Source organism: Oryctolagus cuniculus, chromosome 15 (genome assembly GCF_964237555.1).
Source record: "Oryctolagus cuniculus chromosome 15, mOryCun1.1, whole genome shotgun sequence".
Taxonomy (NCBI): Eukaryota; Metazoa; Chordata; class Mammalia; order Lagomorpha; family Leporidae; genus Oryctolagus; species Oryctolagus cuniculus.
In genome coordinates this window covers 77,616,887-77,643,473 of record NC_091446.1, presented here as the reverse complement: position 1 = coordinate 77,643,473, position 26,587 = coordinate 77,616,887, and the positions used below count along the sequence as shown (strand labels likewise).

Genomic DNA, 26,587 nt, shown 5'->3' with positions numbered 1-26,587 from the left:
TCCGATTCCTTTGTGAGCGTCTGCTCCCAAGCCTCTTGGCACAGCTTGGCACAGCAGACCAGCCAGGAGGTCTCTGCTGCCCCTCACCAACATCATGCTGGGTGCCCAGGCGGGTGGCCAAGCGCTGTGGAGCACTGGGGGCAGGTAGCTTCTGGCTGATGAGAGACAAGGCTTCCTGGAGACCTCCACAAGCCCTTGCACTCTGGAAGGGCCCTCGCTCACTCCTGGGCTATGTCGCAGCTTGAGGTCCTCTCTGACCCTCTGTATCCTCTTCTGTGCTGGGCGTTTCTCGTGGGAGGCCCAGGAGCATTTGGTGAGTATAACAGCCACCCTCCAAATGTTGTTCCCTTCCCATAGCTGCCTGTCAAGGCTCCACTTTTTTTTTTTTTTTTTTTTAAGATTTAATTGTTTGTTTAAAAGTCAAAATTACAGAGAGAGAAAGAGAGAGATGTTGCACTTGCTGGTTCATTCCCCAAATGGCTGCAACGGCCAATGCTGGGCCAGGCTGAAGCCAAGGATCCAGGAGCCTCCTCCAGGTCTCCCACATGGGTGCAGGGGCCCAAGGACTTGGGCCATCTTCTGCTGCTTTCCCAGGCCATAGCAGAGAGCTGGATTGGAAGTGGAGCAGCTGGGACTCAAACTGGTGCCCTTGGGACTCCATCCAGCACCCATATGGATGCTGGCACTCAGAAGACAGCTTTACCCTCTGTGCCACAGCGCTGGCCCCCAGGCTCCAATTGTTGCTGGAGTCACTCCTCCAAATTGTGCAGACTCCCCTCCCAACCCTCAAGGCTTCAGCCACCTGAACACCCACCCCCCAGCCACCCCCTAGCCACCTGACCTTGTGAGGACACCAGCCCCAGCCTTCCCTCACGACACACCTGCTGTCACTTCTTTCTTTTTCTCCCCAAGGTGCGGCTCACACTCGGGTTCTCTGAGCTGCGGGGGGCAGGTGGCCATGGCCAGGGGGCTTTTGCATGGCTGTGACTGTGGGACTTTGACATAGCACAGCCTGCGTTATTGTTGTTGGAAGCGTCAGCGCAGAGGTCGGAGGTCGGGACCATGCACAGCTTTCCCGAGCAGCAGCTGGGCAAACACTTTTTAACAAGAACAATCTCATTCTTGCATAGTAACTAGCAAACTGATGTCAAGAGACTGATATGGGCTTTTGGTCTCTGAGAAGAGGGCTGTGTTGTTTCCAGTGTGCTCTGACTGTGGGCAGCACCATTCTAAGAGAACAGCTTCCAAGCTGGACTCCATGCCCTGCCACACCCCTGTTCCCTGTGTGACCCTGGGTGAGTCACTTTACCTCTCTGATGTCAGACTGCTGATCTATAAAAATGCAGGTACTTTTCCTACGTGGAAGGATTGTTGTGCGGGCCTACTGCGGGAGTGCGTGGTTCCTGGCACATAGTAGGTCTTGGGTGCGTGTTGGTGACTGCTTCTTCCTGCTGTTGCTGAACTTCTATCTGCCTAGCACTTCCAGGTGGGCACCTGGACCTCGAAATGGTGACCACCAGCAGGGAGTTAGCTACTGGCCACTGGCCACTCAGTCTCCTGGGCCTGTGTTGAGCAGGCTCTTTCTTCCCCTCCCTTCGGAATGCCTGGAGGCATACACTGAAATGTCCCCTGGTTGCCGAGCTTGTGTGAAGTCTCACCGTCGCTGCTTCTGAATATGTACTCAAGGGTGACGGTGCCAGTGTTGGTCTGCTAGAGGTGTGTCAGGGTGGGCAGGAGGAGCAGCAGTGGTCTGGGCTATGCTGGGAATGCCACGTGGTTGGGATGGAATATTTGCTTTGGAGAAGCAGAGGGAAGGAGAGCACGCAGTGGGCACTTGGAGGGCACCTTGGGACTCAGCCATGGCTCTGGCAAGACTAGTATAGCATGCACCGTAGATGGCCACCCTGCATAGAAATCAGACCCTGCCTGGCCCAGTACTCCAGGTTAGGGATTGGTATCCTGGAGATACGGAGTGTGCTTCGACTCACATGGTGATGGTGAGGATGATGATGGTGATACTGGGGATGACGCCGATGTTAGTGGTTATGATGAGGATAGTGGTGGTGAAGAGACTGTTGATGATGATGGTGATGGTGATAAGGGATGATACAAGTGATGATGGTGATCGTGATAATTGCGATGATGATGATGGTGATGGTTGTGGTGGTGGTGGTAATAGAGCCAATTCAGCATTTACTGCATACCAGATAGTGATGTACCCACATGGCATGAATTCATTGAGTTCCCGAGGAATCCTATGAGCTGGACACTGTTATCTCATTCATTCATTTAACTGCATAAGAATCCAATGGGCTTGATACTATTACCATTTGTTCACTCATGAATTCATGTAATTCTCATAAGAATCCAGCAAGCTTGGTACTTTTCCCATCTGCATTTTATGGCTGAGAGTCAGAGGCAGACAGAGGCTGTGTAAATTGCCCAATGTCAAGTTTTCAGGAAGAGGTGGAGCCTGGGGGTGGACACTAGCTGACTTAGCTGCTGTCCCCACCAGGCAGAGAGAGACAGCGTCTTGTGAGCAGACCTGACTCTGGCCTGGCTTTGTCTAATAGACCTATAATGTGAACCTCATATGTGATTTAACATTTTGAGAGTAAAAAGGAACTGGTGAAATTAATTTAGTGTATTTCATTGAGCCCATTATTTTCATTTCAACGTGTAACTAATATAAAGCATATTTCATTTAATGAAACATCTTGCCTTCTTTGTTTTGTACTGTGTTTGAAATTCCATGTCTGTCTCATCCTCATGCCTAACAATTGGATTAGCCCTGTTAAAGAACCAGTGGTCCCTTGTGGCTCATGGCTGCCATATTGGACAGTGTGAGATCACCCAGCCTCCATGCCTGCTGGGTGCACGGCCGGACCAGGGAGATCTGCTCATTGGTTTGCTTCCCATTTGTCACACGGACTCCTCAGCTCTGTGTTCTGTGTCTCCCAACTTGCTCCACCATCCTCTCATTTGGGTCACTCCCTGAATGCCTGTCACAACCGGGGCTGGACCAGGCTGAAGCCAGGAGCCAGGAACTCCATCTGGGTCTCCCATATGGATGGCAGGGGAGCAAGTATTTGGGCCATCTTCTGCTGCCTTCCAGGGTGTGCCTTAGCAGGGAGCTGGATCAGAAGCAGAGCAGCCGGAACTTGAGCTTGCACTCTGATATGCGATGCCAGCATTGCAAGCAATGGCTTAGCTCACTGTGCCACAGTGCTGGTCCCCCTTTGTGCTTAAATCCGTGGCATTACTGGTAGGAAACTGAGGCACAGAGCAAGGTCAGAGGCACCTTAGCTAACGGGCAGTGAAGTCAAGGCTGGAGCCCAGGGCTCTCAGATTCCAAGGCCAGGCACCTCTTTCCTGTCAGGGCATTCAGGCCAAAGAATTGTAATTCTTCTTAGGGCCTGGGAGCCATTGAGGCTTGTGGGGGATGAGTCTGGCCAAGGGAGGACTAGAAAGACATCAGCCACCATGTGGAATAGCAGTTACTATTTGTGCTATGCTGCTATTCTGGGCACTGGGCCCCAGCATCCTCCTTGGGGAGACCCAGGCAGCCTGTGGGAGCAGCTGCAGTTGGACCTCAGCCAGTTCTCCTTTCAGTCGGGAACAGTGGGCAGTAGTGGTAATGCTACTACTAATGACTGATAGTTAAGGAGAGGAGGCGGGAGCGGGGGAGGGAATGCCTTCATTGATTGCTCGTGGTCAATGTGCATTTGTAAGTCTAGCGAATTCCAGGTTATCCCCAGAGCAACCTCGCTCTTGCTCCCTGGAGGTTTTGTCCACTTTTTCCTATGGGGACTGCAAAGGTGGCCTAAGAACTCAAGTCACTAGGAATTGCCCTCAACTCGGAACTGCCTGTGGTAGAAGGCAGAGCATGGCAGGTCTGGGGAATTTCCTGGCGGCGGCTGGTGCCTTGAAGGACCTACTGTGTGTCTGGGCTGTCAGACAGGTTCCCAGGCTGGGTGTCCTGCCCTTGCTGGTAAGTTCAGAAGCTTCTGAGCCCATAGAATCCAAGAAGACTGCATTTTATTCCAGCTCAGCAGGGGCCAGTGACATCCAGGACTGGAGGACCAGAGTCTCATGGCCACGGCCTGTGAGTTTCCAGGTTTCCCATTGAAGCAGTGAGATGCAGTACCCAGAATCTGCCCCAGTCTCTCCTCCTTGCTGTGTGAAAGCATGTAGCCCAGCTTCCTGGTAGTGGGACGTGTGTAGGATACCCATTTCTCTGGACTCAAAGTTGGGGTGACTACACCTCCTTGCAGTGTCCTGGTGAGGACTGGGGCAGGTTTGCTCTGGTCCCACTCAGTGGCCAGCATCCATCTGGATTGGCTGGTAGCCATACGGGCACTTGTGGCCCCCATGCAATGGACAGTATGTGAACCCCTCTCCCTGTCACCCTTAGTTCTTATCTTTCTGCATCATTCAGAGGCCTTGGTGCTCAGTCCAGTTTCACTGTTTCTTGTTGTTCTCTCTGCTTCCGTTCACTCTGATTTCTTCCTCTTCCACGTCCCTCCCCCATCCTGAGTCTCCAAGCGCCCTCCTTTTCCAGTGCCAGAGCCTGGCAGATGCCCTCTCTGTTTACTGCTCTATCTCATCATGACGTTCTCCATTTCTGGGGGGTCAAGATGGTTAGGCTCAGAATGCAGATGTTTGGTTAAGCAGTAACCTAGGTAACTGGCAGGAATGGATTTTGGAGACGTGGTGAGCAGGTGCACTCCATTGACCTTACGTATGGGAAGTCATCCTCAGCTGTCTGGCTGAGCCTCACCCAATTACAAGACCATAAAAGGACCATAAAAGGAAACAGGAAGTATCCCCGAGCACGAAGAAACTCTGCCTGAGTGTTGCAGCCCGAGCTCCTGCCCAAGAATTCCCAGTCCCCTGCATGCCTCGCCTGTCCCCACGGGTGTGTGAGCCAGCTGCTGGGAAGAAATCCCCTCTGCTTCTGCTTCCCTGGACAGGCCTGGCTATTGGAACCCCTCGTCTTTGCTCCCCCTTTGTCACCTCGCTGCGTTCTCCGAGGGCTTCATTGGTGCCTGTGGGGTCAGCCTCCAGCCCTCCGTGGTACCCGGCCATCTCAGCCACACTGATTTCTGGCCATTGTCCACTTCACTGGTTTGGGGGAGCTTGGCATCTGGGTATGACCCCCTGTCCTCAGCCATCATCTGTCTCACTTGGTCTCTTCCTGGCCCCGTGTCAGCTTGGTGACTTCAGTCCCTCCCATGCTGAGAAGTCTGCCATCTGCGTCTTTAGCCCTGATCTTTGCAGACTGGAGTTTTCAAACCTGTGATTAGAATGTGGACCAACAGCTCACAGTCAACAGGCCCCTGATGGAAGGCCTTGCTTCCTCCCTACACTCGCGCCTCGTCCTCTGGTTTGTGGATTCATTACTGCCATCTGCCTGCCCCTGGGGAGCCAGTGTAGATGATCACAGGTCACTCTCTGTCCGGTCTGTGAGCTTGTCCACTCTGCCCCCTGAGCGCCTCTCTGCCTTCCTCCCCTGCTATTGCTACTGCTGTAGCTCCTGGGGTCTGCTTTCCCTCCTCTCTTGTCTGGCCCATTGTAAGACCTTCTGTGTCTCCCTGGTGCCTGCTCCAATATGCTTCTGCTGGCCCAGCCATACGAACCTGTCATCCTCAATGAGACTTCAGATCTTCTTGATGTGACTTGTTCTAGAAGTCTCTTCTGGCATCCTCCTCCCCCTCTGCTGCCACACAGCACCTCTCATCAAGTCACATCTTTTCTTCTGCAACTTTGCTCCTGCTGAGGTGTCTCTGGGCTATCTGTGCCAACGACCCAGCATGAGCTTCCAAGTTGAAGGGTAAGAGACTGCCTGGGCCCCTGGGACTCAAACGTGGTCAAGGCTTTCTTTCCTTGGTTTCTCCACCTGCATTTGCCTAATTCCTGCAGCCCAGCTCCCTCCAAACTGTAAGACAGAAGGCAGCTCCCACCTCTTGAGCTTTGTACTGCAAGCTTTGTCACTAGAAGGCTACCCCTTCTCTTAGCTGTAGTTTGAAAAAAAAAAAATAACAGGGAAGGACTCAGATTGGCCTGGCCTGGATCATATGACTTCTCCTGGACCAATGAGCTACAGCTAGTGCCTGGAGGGGGATGGGCTGCTCTGGCTGGACACTGCCACCAGAATTGCATGTGTGTGTTGGAGTAGGATGAGGAGACAGTCCCCCAAACAAGAGCAAGTCATTCCAGAAGAAGAGAGATGTGGCAGGCGGGCAACGGGCTTCTTCCTGTCTTTGACATCTCCTGCAAACAGGAGTCTTTCCCTGCGCTCTCATGGCATTTGCATGTGTGTGTGTGTTTTAAAAGATTTCTTTATTTATTTGAAAGTCAGAGTTATACACAGAAAGAAGGAGAGAGAGAGAGAGAGAGAGAGAGAGAGAATGTTTTTCATCCACTGGTTCACTACCCAGTTGGCTGCAATAGCAGGAGCTGCGCCGATCTGAAGCCAGGAGCCAGGAGCTTCCTCTGGGTCTCCCATGTGGGTGCAGGGGCCCAAGGACTTGGGCCATCTTCTACTGCTTTCCCAAGCCATAACAGAGGGCTGGATTGGAAGTGGAGAAACCGGGAATTGAACCAGCACCCACATGGGATGCCGGCATTGCAGGTGGCGGCTTTACCTGCTACGCTACAGCACTGGCCCCTGCTTGTGTCTTTAATGGAGTGCTTGACACAGTGGTGCCCATGTCTGTCTCCCCAACCCCAGCCCAGCTGCACGGTGCTCTTGGGTCAGCAGAGTCCCCTGGTGTGTGGTGGAGGCACAGCGTGTGTGCGCTTCATCCCTCTTTCCCTGCTCACATGTTCTTGTTCCAGCTTCTGCTTTCACATAGGTATTTCACATTTGTTGTTATTGTTATTAATAATAATAACATCAGGCTGATTGCAAGCACCTTGCACCTGCCATCTCATTTAACCCTGGAGTGGCAGCCCTCAAAGGAGGCATTACAGTTCTCCCCTTATAGACGAGAGAGTGGGTGCTTGGGGAGGTTTGAAGTGACTTGTGTAAGGTCACATGGCTAGGAGGAGGGGCCGGGCTGAGCTGGGTTCACACTTGGAGCAGTCTAGCTGTAAACTTGGGCTCTCGACTCCCTCCAACCTGCTGCCCTAGCATCTGGTGAGTGCCTACTGTGCACCAGCTTGTGGGGATGCAGGGGTGCAGCAATCACAGCATTCTCCTAAGAGCATGGGCACACTCTCTCTCCTTCTCTCTCATGCTCTCTCTCCTTTGTGGAGTCCCATGCGGGTCCCGACTGCTGAATTCCCAGTTCTGCCATGTGGTAAAGGGGAACTGCTCCACCTCAAGTTGGCCGGCCACCCCGTGCTTGGCATTTGCTCTTGACCTCCTGCCGCCCAGGGGGAGCCCGAGGTCAGTGTAGGGACTGCACCTGGCCTCAGGTGTGGGAGGTGGCGTGGTCCTCCCCATCCCAGACTCGGGGGTGCCTGCCTTCCCATCTTCCCTCCGCCCGCATCCTGCACTGATCTTCAGGCCTTCCCAGGGGGCTGCACACAGGCGAGCCGCTCCCCGCCAAGCCGCCCTCCCTCCTGAGCACTGCTAACCCGTCTCCTCGCTGGGGGCTGACGCATGCAGCCAGCAGCAAGGACAGGGGTGTGGCGGTGACAAGGGCAGCTTCTGGCAGTGTGTTTGACACCTCCGGCCATCCTGGGAACCTGTGCCAGCCCACGGGCAATCAGCTCTCTCACTCCTCCTGGTGACAGGGCTCCTGATGTACTGCTCATATTTCATTGCTAACCGAGTTTTATTGCTTCTCCGGAATGGGAGGATTAATTCTAAATGCTTTCTGGGGGGCTCATTTCCTTCTAAACTGGAAATCACTATAATCGTCACGAAAACTCTGACTCAGAACCTGAATCTGCATCTCCAGTTGCTCTGGGGAAGTTGGTGGAAAAGGCAACTGTGGGCCATGAAAGAGCCCATTTGGTGCCCCCGGGTGGAGGCTGCACGGCCACTGCCTGGAAGAACAACAGATCAGCCACCCACCTGCCTGGCTGAGCCAGAGGACGCCACCACCCAGCTGTGGGCTGTAGGACGGGTCAGTGCCACCCCAGGGCCACTGCTCTGCAGCCAGCCTATGGCCAGGCTCCCAGCCCATGGTGCAGGTCTTTGAAGAGGGTACTTGTCAGATTGCTGGCTTGTTTTGGATTTGTTGTTTTCCTGGAAGATGGTGGTGGCTGACATTGGGGGCTTCTGCTGCTAGGCTGAGAGCAGGGGCTTTGGGGCCGGACCAGCTGGGACTTGCACTGCGGTATTGACTGTTACCTCTCTGAGTCTCAGTTTTGCCATCTGTAGAATGGGGTTAATAATCTCACTTCTCTCCTGGGGTGGCTGGAGTGAGCAAATGAGATGGAGCATGCATAGAGCTTGTCACACTGCCAGGGGGTCCCCCATGGTCGCTGCTGTTGGGGAGGCTGCAGTGGGCAGAGGCACGTGCACTTAGGCAGCCCACGGCGGCAGCTTTGGCTTTTCCTCTTCCTCAACGTGCACAGCCCAGCCCCAGTATGGGGCCCTGCATCAACCCAGCAGCCCCTTGTTGGACCTGAGCGTCTACCCTGGCCTTTGATGAGTTAATCGAGACCCTCCTCATGTGACTGATGGAACCAATACTCCACGCAGGCTCTGTGCTTGGAGCGGGGGTAGACAGTGTGGATAAGACTCTCTAGGCTGGCGCTGTGGCTCACTAGGCTAATCCTCCACCTGCGGCGCCGGCACCCCAGGTTCTGGTCCTGGTTGGGGCGCTGAATTGTGTCCTGGTTGCTCCTCATCTAGTCCAACTCTCTGCTGTGGCCCGGGAGTGCAGTGGAGGATGGCCCAGGTCCTTGGGCCCTGCATCCACATGGGAGACTAAGAGAGGCACCTGGCTCCTGGCTTCGGATCAGCGAGGTGCGCTGGCTACAGTGCACTGGCCGCAGCGGCCATTGGGGGATGAACCAACAGAAAAGGAAGACCTTTCTCTCTGTCTCTCTCTCTCACTGTCCATTCTGCCTGTCAAAAAAAAAAAAAAAAGACTCTCTAGAGACACCTGCTGCTGCTTGTGTGGAACCCTTGGAATATGGGGCCAGCCCAGAAGTCAGGAGTGCGGACTGTGGTCTCTGGTGCTCCATGTTCTACTGCGTTCGACCCCCTGAGTCAGCCCCTATTACTTGAGTTTCTGAAGCTCTCTGAGCCCCAGTTTTCTCACCTGTAATGGCGTCACCGACTTGCTGGAATGTGTGACAGCTATGGGGACAGCAGCCGGGAGGTGCTACCATAGTGAACATCTGCTTCCCAACTCCCCTGACCCTGAGCCACAGGAAGGACACTTGCCCAGCATGGGAGGAAGAGGAGGAGGAGGTGGAGTAGGAGTCGGAGTCGGAGTCGGAGTCGGAGTCAGAGTCAGAGTTGTCTTCGGGTCTCTGCAGCCAGCCCATGGGCATTAGTCATGTGATTAGTCCAATTGCCTGCATCCTCTTCGGTGCCTGAGTGCAGCCCTGGCATTTCCAGGGCCTCTGGTGGCTGGTGATGGATGGCCTTGAGCCGTGGTTCGGCCCTTGCTTGTGGCAGCCCCGAGTGGGTTCGGGCATGTGATGGATCAGCCTGAGGCTGGTATTTGGAAGGAAAAGTTCAGATTCTACTCCAGGGTAACATCTTGCCTCCCCTGGCCTCCAGCCTGCGTCCCATTTGTAATCTGGCCCCAGAGGTCCTGGCAGGAGGTAACTAGCTTGTGATGGATGGGCCCGCAGGTCCTGGCTGTTAATTAACACAGATGTGGGTTTAATTTGGGGATTTAGTGCATTTCAAAAGCAGGGCAACACGGAGCCTCAGAGGTCCTCGGCCACCCTCTCCTTGCCTTGTTCCCTGCCTCCAATGACTGATCTCTGCCTCTAGCGTCTTGCTGGCCAATGACCAGAGTGAGGCTTGGAAGCTCTGCTCCCAAGGCATTGTGGGGAGGCAGCTGCAGAGAACCAGCTTCCCTGGTCCAGTGTGCAGGGGAGGGCAGGGGGCTCTGGATGGAGCCTTCATTCCTTCAGCCTCAGAGCAGCTTCGATTCCCTTCCCTGGGCGTGGGTGAGGTTTCTGATATCTGGGTTGTGTTGGGTGAGATAAGATGTTAGTGCAAGTATAAGTGTGAGAGTGTGCATGTGCATGTGTATGCATGTGAGTGTGTTAGCATGGATGGGCATGAGTGTGTGTGCATATGGGAGCTGGGTGCCAGTGTCTGTAAGTGTGTTAGCATGGGTGTGTAAGTGTGTGCATATGTATGAGCTGGGTGCCAGTGTGTGAGTGTGTTAGCATGGATGTATGTGTATGTGTGTGAGCTGGGTGCCAGTGTCTGTGAGTATGTTAGCATGTGTGTGCATGAGTGTGTTAGCATGGATATATATGTGTGAGCTGGGTGCCAGTGTGTGTGAGTGCATTTTGGCATGGGTGTGCATGAGTGTGTGCATATGTGCTGATTGCCAGTGTGTGTGTTAGCATGGGTATGCATGAGTGTGTGCACATACATGGACCAGTTCAGTCAGCCCACCTGTGTCCATAGGTTCTGGGTCTGCAGATTCAAGCAACAGGGGTCCAGAAATGTTAGGGAGAACAGTTGCTTCTGTACTGAACATTTACAGACTTGCTTCTTTATCATTATTGCCCGGACAATACAGTGCAAGGACCATCTGCATAGTGTTGACGTGGGATGAGGTTTTATGCATAATCTGGAGATGATTTAAAGTCCATGGGAGGACGTGTGAAGGCTCTGTGCAAAGCTCAGTCATCTTTTATAAGGGCCTTGGGCCAGCCGTGGACTCTGATACCCGGCAGGGAGTCCTGGGACCAGTGCCCCCAGATGGGTGACCACGTGTGTGCGCATGTGTGTGTTTTGTGAGCAGTGACGTGCTACTGTTTCACAGCCCACTCTCTGAGGAAAGCAGACAGCCCTGTTCTGTGGAGCATGCTGATTTTTAGGATGTAAACCCTCCTGCTGTGGCTGCCTTTTCGTGATATGATGTCACTGGACGTGGGGTCAAGGAGAGAGGAGAAGTCCTTATGTCCTAAGTCCCACACGATAGATGTTCATTTCCTCCAGGGTGTGGATAACAGCAGAATGTGGCCAAATACGTAGGAAGTGATTAGCCTGGTGTCTTTATCAGCTTTGTTTGTAACGTAATTTATTGAATTGCAGGTTTACATAATTTAATTCACAGCATCCGTGTTTAATAACTGGCTCATGAAACTCCTGAAAATTGAACAGTAGGCTCTCAGAGGTAGCCCAAGCTGGCTTCAGCACACTGTGAATGTGTGAGTGTGAGTGCATGTGAGTGTGTGAGCCTGTGTGAGTGTGTGCCTGTGCACAGGCAGGGCGAAGCAGAGGCGCTGGCTTTGCACCCACCTTGGGGTCCTCCCAGGCTGAGTCCTCCACCCCACTCTCCTTGCCTTGGCCTTAGTTCTTGTCCACTGGGCCTGGCAAGTGTAACTCAGCCCTCCATTGCTTGCTGCTTCCTCACTTTCTGCTCTGCAGCCAGAGGTGCCTCTTGTCCCCCTGAGGGCTCCTGCCTGTCCACACCCTGGCTCCTTTGGGTCCTACCTTGGCCACGGCTCTGGTTCCCCTTAGCCTCTGGGTCTTGCCCCCTACGGAACTGCCAGATGCACTTTTTTATTTTTGACAGGCTGAGTGGACAGTGAGAGAGAGAGAGAGAGAGACAGAGAGAAAGGTCTTCCTTTTTGCCATTGGTTCACCTTCCAATGGCTGCTGCGGCTGGCGTGCTGCGGCCGGTGCACTGTGGCCGGTACCTCGTGCTGATCCGAAACCAGGAGCCAGGTGCTTCTCCTGGTCTCCCATGGGGTGCAGGGCCCAAGCACTTGGGCCATCCTCCACTGCACTCCCGGGCCATAGCAGAGAGCTGGCCTGGAAGAGGAGCAACCGGGACAGAATCCGGCGCCCCGACCAGGACTAGAACCCGGTGTGCCAGCGCCGCAGGTGGAGGATTAGCCTATTGAGCCGCGGCGTCTGCCCAGATGCACTTTTCGAATCAAACCCTTCGCTCTACTCCAGGGAGCGAGTGTCTGCTCTGCCCCAGCCTCCTCCAGTCCCTCCATGGTCCACCCTGTCTCTGACTCCTGTCTCATTCACACAACACCCCTGGGACCCCCATTCTGCAGCAACAAGGAATCCCAGGCAGTGCCGTCCTCAGGCCTGTTGCCCCCTGAGGGACCGCCCCCCTGCTCCCACCTGGCGCTGTCCACACTTCCTCCAGGGTAGAGATTTCTTCTGGGTCCTGGTGTTTTCCTGCCTCTCCCCCTCCAGAGCGAGGCCTGCGGGGGTGGTGACGCCACCTGACCCGGCAGTGTATGGCCTGGGCCAGCTGGAGCCTCTGATGCGCCCTTGCCCTTGAGCTTGGGCAGAATAGGAACCTCCTGCAGAGGCGGCATTCGAGAAGCCCCCAGTGAGGGGCCCCGGCTCAGGCTGGCACTGCCTCTTCAAAGACAGGTTCCAAAGGAAACAAATTAAACCTGAGTAAATATCAGAGTGTAATTATGCAAATTACATGCATAAGTTAGAGAACACTTGTCGTGGGGTCAGTGGAAAGCTGTGAAGACAGAGCCTCCTACGCCCAGGCTGGTGAGACGCAGGAGGGTGAGGTGTGGAGGCTTCAGGGGCGTCACTGGAGAGAGAGCCTTGTTGTCACAGGCCTCTGTGCCCTGGGCCCTGTCCTAGATATTTTATTTCTTTTTTTTTAAAGATTTATTTGTTTATTTGAAAGAGTTATACAGGGAGGGAAGGAGAAGCAGAGAGAGAGAGAGAGAGAGAGAGAGAGAGAGAGGTCTTCCATCCTCTGGTTCACTCCCCAACTGGCTGCAATGGCCAGAGCTGTGCCGATCTGAAGCCAGGAGCCAGGAGCTTCCTCCAGGTCTCCCATGCGAGTGCAGGGGCCCAAGGGCTTGCACCATCTTCTACTGCTTTCCCAGGCCATAGCAGAGAAGCTGGATTGGAAGTGGAGCAGCCAGAACTCAAACCCGTGCCCATATGGGATGCCGGCACTGCAGGCGGTGGCTTTACCTGCTACGTCACAGTGCTGGCCCCCTAGGTATTTTCTATACCCTATCCCATTTGTTGCTCCCATCACTTTGCCCATTTTATGGAGGTAGCCACTGAGGCTCAGATGGTTTAAGGGCCCTGCCCAGGGGAGTGGATGAGGCCATCTGCATGTGTCAGGCGCAGGGACCACGCTCTCTCCCACCTGAGGCCACACAGCTCAGCCACGAGGGGAACCGAGCCTCAGAGCATGCTCCAGGACTGACTCAGATGCACGGACCTTGCTGCCCTCCCTCCTTCCTCGGCCTCAGAACCCTGACTCACAGCAGGTGGGCAGGTCCTATTCTCAAGTGACTGGAGGCCACTGCAGCACCCCGCATATCCAGAAATGCTGTGTGGCCATCCTCCAGGGGGACACAGCAGGCCTTGCACCTCTTCCCCATGCAGCACCTCCTGCAGGTCCCTCTGCTGGGCTCTGTGAGACCCTTGACCCTGAGGTTCTCTTGATCTTGGGTGCTCCTCTCTCTCTTTCCATGCAGCAAATGTCTCTTCATGCTGTTGGCTCCAGCTTCCCATCCCCTGAGACCGTCTTCTCTCAGCACCACCTTGGGAAGCCGGCCCTTCCTGAGCATGGTACACTGGTAGAACCAGTGTCTGATCTGTCCAATGCAGCATCCACTATGGGGAGTGGCATGGTTGGGGACCGGACATGGGCTGGGACAGACCTGAGAGAGGGAGGTGAATGGGGCCAGTGCTGTAGCCCTGTCTCTGGGAGCTGGCAGGTGTGGGGAGTGGCCAGAGCTCCCAGCACACACCTGGGCTGCTGCTGTTCCTGGGGCTCAAGAGGGTGGGCAGCTGAGAGCCCCTGGGCAGTCGCATTGCACGGTGTAATGTCAGTTATTAATCCTGGTTGCAAATTAACAGGTGGAGATGCCATATGTCACCTTTGCATCCACTCACCATTCTTCAAAAACAGACTAGAGCCCTTGCCCAGGGTGCCGTGCAGTCTGCGTCTGGATCTCTGTGTGCCTGCGGTGGCTGCTCTGGTTCCCAAGTCCCAGCACAGCAGAGAGCAGAGCCTCTTATAGCAGACAGGTCTGGATTGTATTCTAAATCTGTTCTGAGCCAGTAGCTTGTCTGTAGCATGGGTGTAACCAGTCATCCCTCAGGAGTGCACGGGCTCAGGTGAAGTGTGGCTGCCAGGTACTCCCACTTGGCTTCCGGACATGTCCTTCCCATCCAGTCCTAGGTGCCTTTTGTTTGCTGCAGGATGTGGCCACAAAGCTCTAGCCCTGGAGTGGCGGCTGGGTTTGAGCACCAGTCCTGCCTCTCACTGGCTGCATAACCTTGGCAGAGACATTGAGGGCACTGTGGGAATTAAATGAGAGAACATATGCAAACTATGTAGCACAGAGCCCGGCCTGAGGTCAGACCTGAACAAGCCTGTGCTATGTCCCGGTCAGCTTGGGCAGCTTTAACAGAATACTTGACACCTGGGCGACTCCAATTCTGGAGCCTGGGATGTCCAGGGTGCGAGGTGCCAGATGGAGACTCTGCCAAGGTCCCTCTTCCTGGTTTGCAGATGGCTGGCTTCTCACGGTGTCTTTGGTGGTGGGCAGAGAAAGATCCGGAGCCTGAGCTTTCGTCTTCTGTAATGGCATGATTCCTATGAAGAAGACAGCACCCCAACGGCTAATTCCCTCCCAAAGGCCACCCCTAATACAATCAGGATTAGGGTTCCAGCATCCCAAGTTTGAAGGGAAGCAGACATTTAGACCGTAGCACGTGGTGACTGTTTTTCCAGCATTGATTCTGCCCTGCCACACAGTGAGGTCGTCCGGCTGTGCCAACAACAGCACAGACGTTGGGGGCCCTTGGGAATCCAAACACGGCTGTTTTGAGCAAACACTTGGTGGTGACTCGCCTTGATTTGCTCCAGGCTCTTGCCTACATCAGAAGTCCAGGGAAGCATCCGGAGCTCCCTCCAAGCTGTGGTGGCTCCTCTGCTGCTGTTGGTGGAGGCACTCACTTTCTCTCTGGCCTTCAGCTTTCTCTTCTGCGCCATGGGTGCTTCGCATTCCCCACAGATGCTGGAGAAGAGGTGAAGCATCTGAGTGTCCAGCAGCTCGGGGGATGGAGAGGTCTGACTCCCAGCCTGCGGGACGCTGAGGGCCTGAAGGTTTGGGGGGCCTCAGAGGCCAGAGGGCAGCGTCCCTGAGTCCCGGGTGCACAGCCCCACCGTGGGCACACTCAGCGGGGACCTCGCTCCGAGTCCCCAGGAACCTGTGGGTGCAGTAGAGATGTTTGCCGTGAAACGCCAGGCTGGTTCCTCATCCAGAACAGACGGCATCCAACGTGGCAGGGTTTTGAATTTCATCCCTACCAATCTTGAAGGGAGGAGAATTGCTAAAATCGATATCCGATACTTCGTACATGGAAGGGGACAGGAACATCAAACTGTATTTGTGAAAATTCTACAAATAATTAGCATATTATGGATCCTTTAAAAATATGATCTCACATATTTGACGGAAGGGAATTGCAAATCAAAGGAACTATTTATTGCAGTGGGAATAAGGGACCTGCCAGATTGAAAAAAAATATATACTGGAGGAGCCAGGGATTTGAAACATGAAAGATAGTAGCAAATAAACACTGCAGAATTTTATCCAAATACTGGAACCCAAATAGGAACAGAAGTTGGTGAAGAATTATTTTATAAACCCATTTTCATCATAACATGTGTAAAATGCAAATCTTGATCATTATGTAAATTAGTTACTTGGTGTAATTTACTTAATTCAAAGCACTTAATGCAGCGTGGTATGTTTTTTCCAAAGTGCCAGAGTAGACGTTTATTTTAAATTGTTTTTAATCTCCATCTTCCAGCCTGATTATTTAAAATGTTTTTCCCTTGTGTGTGTGTGTGTGTGTGTGTGTGTGTGTGTGTTTAAGGAAAGGATTGGAACCTGGTGAGAAGTGGGGCATGTTGTAACCAATGGATGCCCTCTGGAGCCAGGGCCTTGGTGGGGAGCGTGAGTAGGGCTCAGGCAGAGCCTTTCTGTCCATCCCTGCACGTGGGTGGACACTCCCTGCAAACGCCAGCCGCGACCCCTTCCTCTTTGCTGACCTGCCCTTGTGTGGCTCTGTGGCCAGTGCTGAAGCCTGTCCCAGCAGAAGTCTCCTGGCTGTGACTGGCTCTTAGTGGAGGGAGGCATTTGTTCCCTTTCTCAGAGAGCTTTGGATGCCAGACCTGGCCCTGCAGCCACTTCACAGTCGCAGAAGGGAGAGCCTTCCCTTTTAGCCGTCTATTGTGTTGCCCAATTGTCTGTGTGGCACCCTCCCTTCCTGATGAGCCTCTGGAACAAGTGAGCTGATTTGCTCAGTTGGGAGCTCTCTCGGAGGCGTTTCCCGTGCTGATGAGAGGCCCCAAGGCAGCGGGCAGCCACCCCACGCTGCTTTGCCATGCACCAGCTGTCGTGTGTGCCCTAAACGCAAGGTTCACGGGACTCCTAGGAGAAGGCCGGGAGCTCTGTTTTGCAAACGCAGAAGTAGGCTCAAAAGAGTGGGTGCTCAGGGTCACCCAGCAAGGGAGAGGTGGGTCTTCAGCCCACACCTGTGCTTTTTCTGTGTAACAGTGGGGAAGGGGGTGGACCCTGGAGCTGCCCGTCTGTGCCCTTCCCTAAGATCTGCATCCCATGTCTTCATGGAATGGGTGGATTCTTTTACACATAAAAAAGTTGTACATATTTGTGGTGCTCAACAGGTTTTGAAGCAGGTGTGCATTGAGGAATGGCTAAATCAAATCATGTAACACATGTGTAATTTGACATACTTATCATTGTGTGTGTGTGTTGAGAACACTTAAAATCTACTCCTCTGAGCCATTTTCAAATGCACAATACATTGTGCTATATAAAAACTGTAGTCACCATTTGCACTGTGGCTTATTGAGATAATTCCTCCCATTTAACTGAAGTTTTATGTCCTTCCATCAACATCTTCCCAGCCCACCCAGCTGCCAGCCCCTGATAACCACTATTCACTATTACTTAACTCATTACTTTATTATTTTTAAGGTAACATATTTTTAATTTATATCATAGTCAAAGGCTTAATGCTTCACTGAGTAAGAGCTCAACAAACAAAAAATGAAAAGACCACAGCTGAGCAGGAAAATAGGTGGGGGCTGTAAACAATGATCAAATGAAAAGGTGCTCAATTTCACTCATAGAAAGTGAATTTTAAAATAATCACAAAGATGGGCTTGGTGTTGTGATGCAGTAGGTTAAGCATCCCATAGGGGCACTGGTCTGTGTCCTGGCTGCTCCACTTCTGATTCAGCTCCCTGCTAATGAGCCTTGGAAAAGCAGTCGAAAATGCCCTAAATGTTTGGACTCCTGCCGCTTAAGTGGGAGACCAGGAAGAAGCCCCTGGCTTCAGCCTGACCCCATCTCCTGCCATGGTGGCCATTTGGGGAATGAACCAGCAGGTGGAAGCTCTTTCGCTCTGTCTCCTCACTCTGTATGTAACTCTGCCTTTCAAAGAAATAAAATAAATCTTTAAAACAAATAGTCACAAAATCGTTAGAACTATAGTAGTATATAATTCCTGTCAATTTTGTATTTGCAGCAAAACTGATGCACACATGCATTTCTTTCAATTTTTTTCTTTCTCTTTTTTTTGCAAACTGCATGTGAGTGCAGATCATACATTATTTGTCTTTCTGTATCTGGCTTATTTCACTTAGCGACCCCCAAGTTCATCTCTGTTGTTGCAAATGTCAGAATTTGCTTTATTTTATTTTATTATTTTTTAAGATTTATTTATTTGAGAGTTACACAGAGAGAGAAGGAGAGGCAGAGAGAGAGAGAGAGAGAGAGAGAGAGAGGTCTTCCATCCACTGGTTCACTCCCCAGTTGGCTGCAATGGCCGGAGTTGTGCCAATCCGAAGCCAGGAGTCAGGAACTTCTTCTGGGTTTCCCACGTGGGTGCAGGGGCCCAAGGACTTGGGCCATCTTCCACTGCTTTTCCAGGCCACAGCAGAGAGCTGGATTGGAAGTGGAGCAGCCAGGACTCGAACTGACGCCCATATGGGATACGTGTGTTGCAGGTGGCAGCTTAACTTGCTGTACTACCACGCTGGGCCCTGATTCTGTACCTTGACTGTTGTGAATAGAAGAATGTGAATGGAAAAAACGTGGAGTGTTCATGGGTTTTATTATGTAGGTAGAGCAAGGCCAACAGATCAGGAGATGGCTAATCTTAAAGAGATATTTTGCTTTTGTTAAAATTTAAAATAAAAAGACATTTAAAGTTTCATTTCTTTTATTTGAAAGGCTTAGGGACACAGAGGCACAGACAGTGAGTTACCCCAACTTCTGCTTCACTCCTCAAATGCCTACAATGGCCAGAACTGGGCCAGGTCAGAGCCAAGAGCTGGGAACTCGATCCAGGTCTCCCATAAGGGTGACAGGGACCCAACTATTTGAGCCATCACTGCACATGAGCGGGAAGCTGGAATTAGGAGTGAAGCTGAGACTGGAACTCAGGGACTCTGATAGAGGATATGGGCATCCCGAGTGGCATCTTAACTGCTGTGACAAAGCCCAGCCCCTAGGTAGCTTGTTACACTCACGGGTCCCGGGAGAAGAGCACATGCCAAACCACAGGGCCACAGACAGCACCCTCTGCAGGAGGACCTAAAACAGGCTTCAGGCTCAGTCTTACCTGAGTGCTTCTTACAGGCTGGGCTGAGAAGCTCCAAAATTCTGTTGTTCTGGTGCCCAGCACAGGGATGTCCCAGAAGGGCGCCCAGGATGTGTCTGAGGAAGGGTGGAAGGAAGGGAGAGAGGGAGAGAGGAAGGAATGCCTGGCTGAGAAGCCGTGGTCCGGGGGGGAGTGGAGGCACCAGAATGGGGTCTGGGTGGAGGGCCGCAGCAGGTGGGCCTTCAGGTCCCCATGCTGGCTTGTGGGGTCGGGCAGAGGGAGGCGGGTTCGCTGGGGAAGGGACAAGGAGTCAGCAGGAGCAAAGCTGACGTGTGCATTATGGATGGTGGGATATTCTAAGTACTCACTTGCTCGATGGAGAAGAGTAGGGGAAGCAATTTGAAATGTGTTTTGTTCCAATTACTTTTCAGAAAGAAGATACTTAAAATACCCAGTGAGGTTTTGTTTTCCCCAAAATAGAGGAGGGGTAGCTGCAGCAATCAGGTTAGTTGTGCAGCAGTTGTCCCTGGGCCCCCACTGCCTGGAAGGTCACCACGGAACGGTGGCTGAAGTGCTGGCCTCTGGCTGGAGCTGGCTTGGGTTCAGTCAGATTCCACAGACTTTTACTGTCCCTGCTTCAGAGCCTTGGGGCTGAACAGAGAGACATTCTGAAGGCCCAGTTTCTGCTTGCCTTATGAGGGGACTTTCAAAGTTGGTGGGAAAATGGAATGAAATCGTAAGTTTATTTTGGTGCAAAATTTTCTGAAACTCATCAGCAGTTTCTTCATAATCTTCATTTTCCATGAACTTCCTAAAGACCTCTTATATACGTGGATTTTAAATCTTTAAAAAATTATTTGTCAAGGCCAATACTGTGGTGCAGTAGCCTAAGCCTCTTCCTGTGGTCACTGGTATCCCATATGGGCGCCTGTTCAAGTCCTGGCTGCTCTTCTTCCGATCCAGATCCCTGCTGTGGCCTGGAAAGCAGTGGAAGATGGCCCAAGTCCTTGGGCCCCTGCACCTGCATGGGAGACCTGGAAGAATATCCTGGCTCCTGGCTTCAAATTGGCTCAGCTCTGGCCATTGCAGCCATTTCAGGGTGTGAACCAGTGGTTGAAAGACCTCGCTTTGTCTCCCCCTCCCAACTCTACCTGTCAAATAAATAAATAAAATCTTTAAAAAAATTATCTATTTGAGAAGCTGAGGGAGGGAGAGAGAGGAGAGAGGAGAGAGAGGAGAGAGGAGAAAGGAGACAGAGAGAGAGAACACTGCCAGTCACTGGTTCACTCCCCAAAGGTATGCAATGGACAGAACTGGGCCAAGTTGAAGTTGGGATCCTGAAATGATGCATGCAGGTCTCCCATGCAGGTGACAGGAACCCAATTACTTGAGCCATCACTGCTCTCTCTCAGGGCCTGGCTTAGCAGGAGGCTGGAGTCAGGAGGTAGTGATGGGCATTGAACCCAGGCAGTCTTACGTAGGCCTGAAATATCTCAACCAGCATCTCAACTGCTAGGCTAAATGCCTCTCCCAGTTTCAGAATTTTGTGGACTGAAATAAACCTTTTAGTTTTGCTTTGACATGAAACTTTGGAAGTATATTCTTATCTAATATTATTTATTCATGTTTAATATTCCTAAGTTTGAGAGAGGCTGAGTTGCAATTAAGTACCTGAGCTGGTCTTCCAGGAGGAGTATGATTTGAACGGGGTGTTGGTAGAGGAGTGGGCTCTGTAATTTTGTACTGAGGGAACACAGGTGACGAGGTGTGTGTGTGTGTGTGTGTGTGTGTATGTGTGTATGTATGTGTATATATGTGTATGTATGTGTGTATGTATGTGTGTGTATGTGTGCATGTATGTGTGTTTGTGTGTGTATGTATTTGTGTGTATGTGTGGATCTCCCAGGGCCCACGGTTTGTCATAGTAGGATTGGGTGGGGATGGCCACTCCCAAACATAAGTAGAAAGAGCTGTTGTGCCCTGAGTGTCCCTTATGCAGTGAGCTGAGATGTATGGAGTTTAGTTTGTGTGTATTACAAAGTCTCTGAAAGGCTTTTGATTTATTTATAATTTGATTCGCTGGTGCTTTTGAGGGGATTAATTTCTTGGTCCCTTTTAAAATAAACTTGTGTTCTTCCTTGAACGTTTAGAGAAGAGCTGTACGTGGGTTCTTTGGAAAGCATAAGGAAAATGTGTATTCCAAGTACACTTGCGTTTTAATTCCATTTCCATGATTTGTTTTGACACAGCCTTGGATCATGAGTGGATATGGCTGTCTGGGGGCATGTTGCACGTGCTGAGGGGATGCGTGGGGGATAGACACCAGCTCGGGGGGCCCTGCAGGAGGCTGGGCTCAAGTCCCAGGGGCGGAGTGGAGGGTGCTAGAAGCTGAGACGGTGGAGAGGGGTGTAAGATTATTGGAATAAATAGAGAGGCCTCTGTTGTAGGCTTTCTTCATCCGTTTTGTGCTGCTGTAACAAAATACCTGGTGCTGGATGGTGTATACAGAGAAAAGAGGTTTGATATGTGGCTTGCGATCCCAGTGGCTGGAGAACCTTGATGGCATGGTGCCGGCATCTGGCGACAGCCCCCGGCACGTTCTGTAGTGAAGAAGGGAGAAGGGGGCTGGCTGACTGCAGAAGTGGGGCACAGGGCAGGTGCCAGGCTCACCTGCAACAGCCCATTCTTGCAGGGACTGTCCCCATCCCAGAAGGCCTGACTTCTTTCTCTCTCTTTTTTTTAAACATTTATTTATTTGAAAGACAGAATTACAGAGAGAGGGGGAGGGAGAGAGGGAAGGAGAGAGAGAGAGAGAGAAAGGCCTTGGACAGCTCACGAGGAGGACAGGGAAGCTGGTGGAGGGAGGACAGGCCTTGTCTCCTCACGTTCCTCGTGGGGAGGACTTGCCTGTCTTCACTGAGCTGTCCCCTTTCTCTGGCCGGGATTCCTCTCCTGGGAGCCTCACTGTGTCCCCGTGGGCAGCCAGTGCCCTTCTCTGCTGTTTATATCTCCTCTCGCCGTGTCCCGCGCCAGGGCAGGGTGAGGCTTGGTGTGGTCCCAGTTAGCTGGCACCGTTGGGACAGTGGATGGGAGCTGCATCTTGGAGCAGGTGTAGGATTCAGTGGAAGCTGGTCTTCTAGAGCTGCCTCCGACCCTAGTCCGTCCTCTTGAGGGGCTCCCCCTTCTTGGGGAGCAGCAGCAGAACTGGCTTTATTAGGGGAGGGGGTGAAGTAGCATGGTGTTGCAAGCTTGTTCTTTTGCAAAGAGAACATGATCAGGGGGGCTTCCCTGGGCCTCCATTTGTGGGGACCGGGGAGGAGTGCTCCGTACCATTGTTCTCTCCCTGGTCCTCCCCAAGTGCAGCTGCGCGAAGCTTCAGGGAAGAGAGCTGCGAGTTGACCTTTTCTGCCGAGAGAGCTGGGGAGCCATCCCTGGGGAACGCTGCCTTCAGCTGGCGCCACTAATTTCAGGAGTGAGGAGGCAGCCGCTGACGGGAAGCTGGAACTCTCTCTGGTGGCTCTGTCCCCCTGGGGGATGCTGGAAGAGGAGCCGGAAAGGCAGCAGCCGAGGATGGGCAGGGGCCCTGAAGGCTCCTGTTCTGTGTGCCATGTCCTTGGATGTCCTTGTGGGTCCCTGGACAGTGGCTGGCTGCCCTTGCACTGCACCTCCTACTCCGGGAGGAAATGGACCCCTCTCTGTAGACAGAGATGGTGGCAGGTAGGAAGGGACTGAAGGGGACTCCTCCATCCCCAGACACTGGCATGGATCCAGGGGCCACATGGATGGTGCCACCAGACTCATGGGCCCAGGGGAGTCCTTGTAGAGCAGGTGCTTGTGTGAATGTGCAGCCAGGCCTGGCCAGTGTCTGCCACTCAAAAGACTTACCATGAATTTAGGAATCTTTGGAAGAGGAGCAGACCTGGCTGGATGGTGGGTCTGGGGCTCCACCTTCCTGCCTTTGCTGGGCAGCTCTCACTGTCCTGACAGCTGTTTTCAGATCTGGATCACAGCCAAGGCCATGGGGACAGTGTCCTGGGGGAGGCATAGGGCTGCAGAAGCCATCTGTGGGTGGCTGTGTCTTGCTCCGGGGCTGGCTTGTACTCAGCCTTGTGCACAGTGCCACAGGCAAGCTGTGGCGGGTGACTCTAAGGTTTAGGCCTTGTTCTTTTTTTTTTTTTTTTAAGGTTTATTTATTTATTTGAAAGGCAGAGTTCCAGGGAGGGAGGGAGAGAGAGTGACTTTCTATCTGCTGGATCACTCCCAAATGGCCACAATGGCCAGGGCTGCACCAGGCTGAAGCAAGGAGCCAGGAGCTTCTGGGTCTCCCACTGGGTAGCACTTGGGCCATCTTCTGCTGTTTTCCCAGGTGCATTATCAGGGAGCTGGATCAGAAGTGGAGCAGCCAGGATTCAAACCGGTGCCCATATGGAATGCCAGTGCTGCAGGCCGTGGCTTTAACCCACTGTGCCACAGTGCTGACCCTGGCCTTGTTCTTTTGCTTACAGTTCCATGAGGTGGACCAGATTGAATGCATCCAATGACCTTGGTCTACCTGTTGGTCATTTCTGGGACATCGACCCTCCCTAAACTTAGTGGCTTAGAACAACAGACATGTGTCATTCTTGAGGAATCTGTAGACCAGATAGACAGCTCTGTTTTGGCTCGCATGCCACAGGCCTGTCCCAGGGGCTGTTCTCGCAGTTTCTCAGGGTCCACAAGCAGAAACGGCAATGCCCAAGCACATCTTCAAACCTCTGTTTGTCTCAAGTTTAATGCTGTCCTGTACTCCAGAGCAGGTCAGACGGCCAAGGCCAGAGCTGAAGCTGGAGGATTTTTTAAAAAAATATTTATTTGAAAAGCAGAGTTAGAGCAAAAGAGAGAGAGAGAGAGAGAGAATCTTTCATCTACTGGTTCATTCCCCAAGTGGCTGCCATGGCCAGAGCTGGGCCAATCTGAAGCCAGGAGCCAGAGCACAGGTCCAAGGACTTGGGCCATCTTCTGCTTTCCCAGATGCATTAACAGGGAGCTGGATTGGGAGTGGAGCAGCCAGGACTTGAACCAGTGCCCATGTGGGCTGCTGGTGCTGCCGGCGGTAGCTTAACTTGCTACGCGACAGCACTGGCCCCTGGAGGAGTCTTTAAGCACAAGGCAGGGGGTAGGGGCCTGAAGGCAGCTGTTCTCCTGTACTCAGGAGCAGTGTTTGCTGTCCACCGGCCGGCTGTGCTGAGGAACTGAACATATCATTTGGTTTCATTTTGGTGTGTTTGATAAATATATTACTTTATGCACATTTAGACACCATGTGTGGCCAGCAGCTGTTACTGGACAGCTCGTGTCTAGGGGGAACCCTCATAGAGTGGGAGAGCCGCTGTGTGCTGGGCACAGGAGCCCTCTGCTGGTCTCCTCACCGGTAGCTCTAGGTGCTGATGGGCAGGTGTGGGCTGTGCTGTGCTCAGGAGAGGTGGACCCAGGGTGGCCGCAGGGCTGAGGGTGTCTTGCTGGGTCTCTCCCCCTCTCCCTTGTGCCTCGAGTCATCCTGTCCCACTGATGGGCTAAAAGGGTCTTTGTCTTTCTGTGCCTGGCTTACTTCACTTACATACCGTGTCCAGTTCATCTGGGTGGCCTCAGTGATGTTTTCATTCCTGGTTTATGGCTGAGTCATATTCCACTGTGTGTATCCGCCACCCTTTCTCTATCCATTCATCTTTTGATGGACACTTGGGTTGTTTCCATATCTTGGCAGTTGTGGACAGCATTGCAGGGAGCAAGCACTGCATGGTCTCACACGTGTGGGATCTCAGAAAGCCCATCTGATAGAAGTCAGGTGTAGAAGAGATGAGTGGGGGGCCTGGGAGATGGGGGCAGATGGGTCAGTGTTTGATGATGGTCTACGGTGCAGCAGGATGACTGCGGTTAAGTCTCCTATTGAATGTTTCAAAGTAACCAGAAGGGGGCTGGCACTGTGGTGTAGTGGGCTAAGCCTCTGCCTACGGCGCCAGCATCCCATATGGGCAATGGTTCATGTCCTGGCTGCTTCTCTAACCATCCAGCTCTCTCTCCGATGGCCTGGGAAAGCAGTAGAAGATGGCCCGAGTGCTTAGGCCCCTGCACCTGCATGGAAGACCTAGAGGAAGCTCCTGGCTTCTGGCTTCTGATAGACCCAGCTTTGGCTGTTGCAGCCATTTGGGGAGTGAACCAGCGGATGGAAGACCTCTCTCTCTGTCTCTCTCTTTCTGTCTGTAACTCTACTTCTCAGATAAGTAAGTAAGTAAGTAAGTAAACAAAGCAACCAGAAGAGAGGATTTGGAATTTTCTCGCCACAGAGAAATACTAAATGTTGTGATGGACTTGTAGTACCCTCTGATTTGATTATCACACAATGTATATACATCTTAAGACAACACACTGTACTCCGTAAATGCGTAGTTATTATTATGTGTCAATTAACAAATTAAGAAGGAGAGGAGATTCATTTACCTACAGAGCTGCAGGGTCCTCAGCAGGCTTGGGGGGGTGCTGTATGGCTGCTCCAGGACCCCCAGGAATATTGACAGGTGGAGTCCCTGTGCTGGGGGCCCTGGTGCTGGGGCAGGCCTCAGGTGTTGTGTGTTCCCAGTGAGCAGGTTTGGGCGATGGCTGTGCCTGTGATAAGGGCTGGGTGGAGGCTGTGGCCAGATTGGAGTGCAGATGCTGTGGGCTTTAGTCTCAGTCACGCATTGGCCATCTCCAGGAGGGCTCCCAGCCTTCCCCTCTGGCCACTGCGGTGCCCTCCCCATGGGCCATCAGGAAGCTGGCTCCCTGCCTGACTCAAGCAGGTGGTCCCCACAGGAACCAGATCCCCCAGACTATCCTGGAAATGGTCGTGATTTCCACCCCCAGCTTGCGGCTGAACAGGGAAAAGGAGCTGTCCAAGGGCTGGAGTATCGGTGTCCACAGCAGGTGCTGGGGCTGCAGTCCAGGGCTTCCCCTTGTGGGGAGCAGGGGCGCTGTGCTTGGCTCCCAGCAGCACAATCATCATGGCCACAGCACTCTCCTCTGCTCTCTGGTACTGAGTTTGGTTGTCTGTGAAGCTGTTGGCACCTCCAGCTGGGATGTGCTCTGTCCTCCTGGCAGGATGGGACACTCAGGGGACTCAGGCAGCTCTCATGGCTCCTGGCACGTGTGGAGCACAGATTGACAGAACGCATTCGAAGAGAAAGTGTGGGGATGAAATCTGGCTGAGTTAACACTGTTTACTGGGTTTTGCTGCTTGGGCACCCTGGCTGAGTTAATGCTGTTTACTCGAGTTCTATGCTTGGGGACTCTGGCTGAGTTAACACTGCTTACTAGGTTTTGATGCTTGGGGACCCTGATAGTGTGCCTGTGGGGTACTTAGGACATGGGGAGACCCAGGGTGCCCTTTCCTTTGGGAAGTAGGAAATGGGATGGGTCAGAAGAAGCAAACATCCAGGCTGGGAAAACATGGCCTGAGGATTGAGACCCTGGGCTGCAAGTGACAGAACTTACCTTTGCCGAGAAAGGGAGTTCCCTGGCTCCTGGACAGTACAGCTCAGGAGAAAGAAGCCTGAAGAATGTCTTCAGACTGTCCCACTCCCAGACCCGCTGGCCTCTGTGCTGGCTCCGTGGTTGGGCAGAGGTGCCCCTTAGGGGAAGTCAGAGGGTTTGTTCTGGCTGCTGCTGCGAAGACACTAGTCTTGGTTAGAGAGAAAAATCGGTTACCTCCAGCTCCAGCAAGTGTTGATTCTGCTGGGCTGTAGGCTCCCTCTAGGCTCCCATGCCCCCGTGGTTTGTTCCAGCAGGGCCCACCTCGTGGGGACTCCACCCTCCTGCCGG

At 52.8% G+C, this 26,587-nt stretch overlaps 1 protein-coding gene across 4 annotated transcripts in view; it reads left to right on the top strand.

The window, feature by feature from the left end:
• Positions 1 to 26,587, top strand: part of LOC127488765 (glutamate receptor ionotropic, delta-1) — a 754,955-nt gene that overhangs the window by 168,579 nt on the left and 559,789 nt on the right. The window lies entirely within an intron of this gene.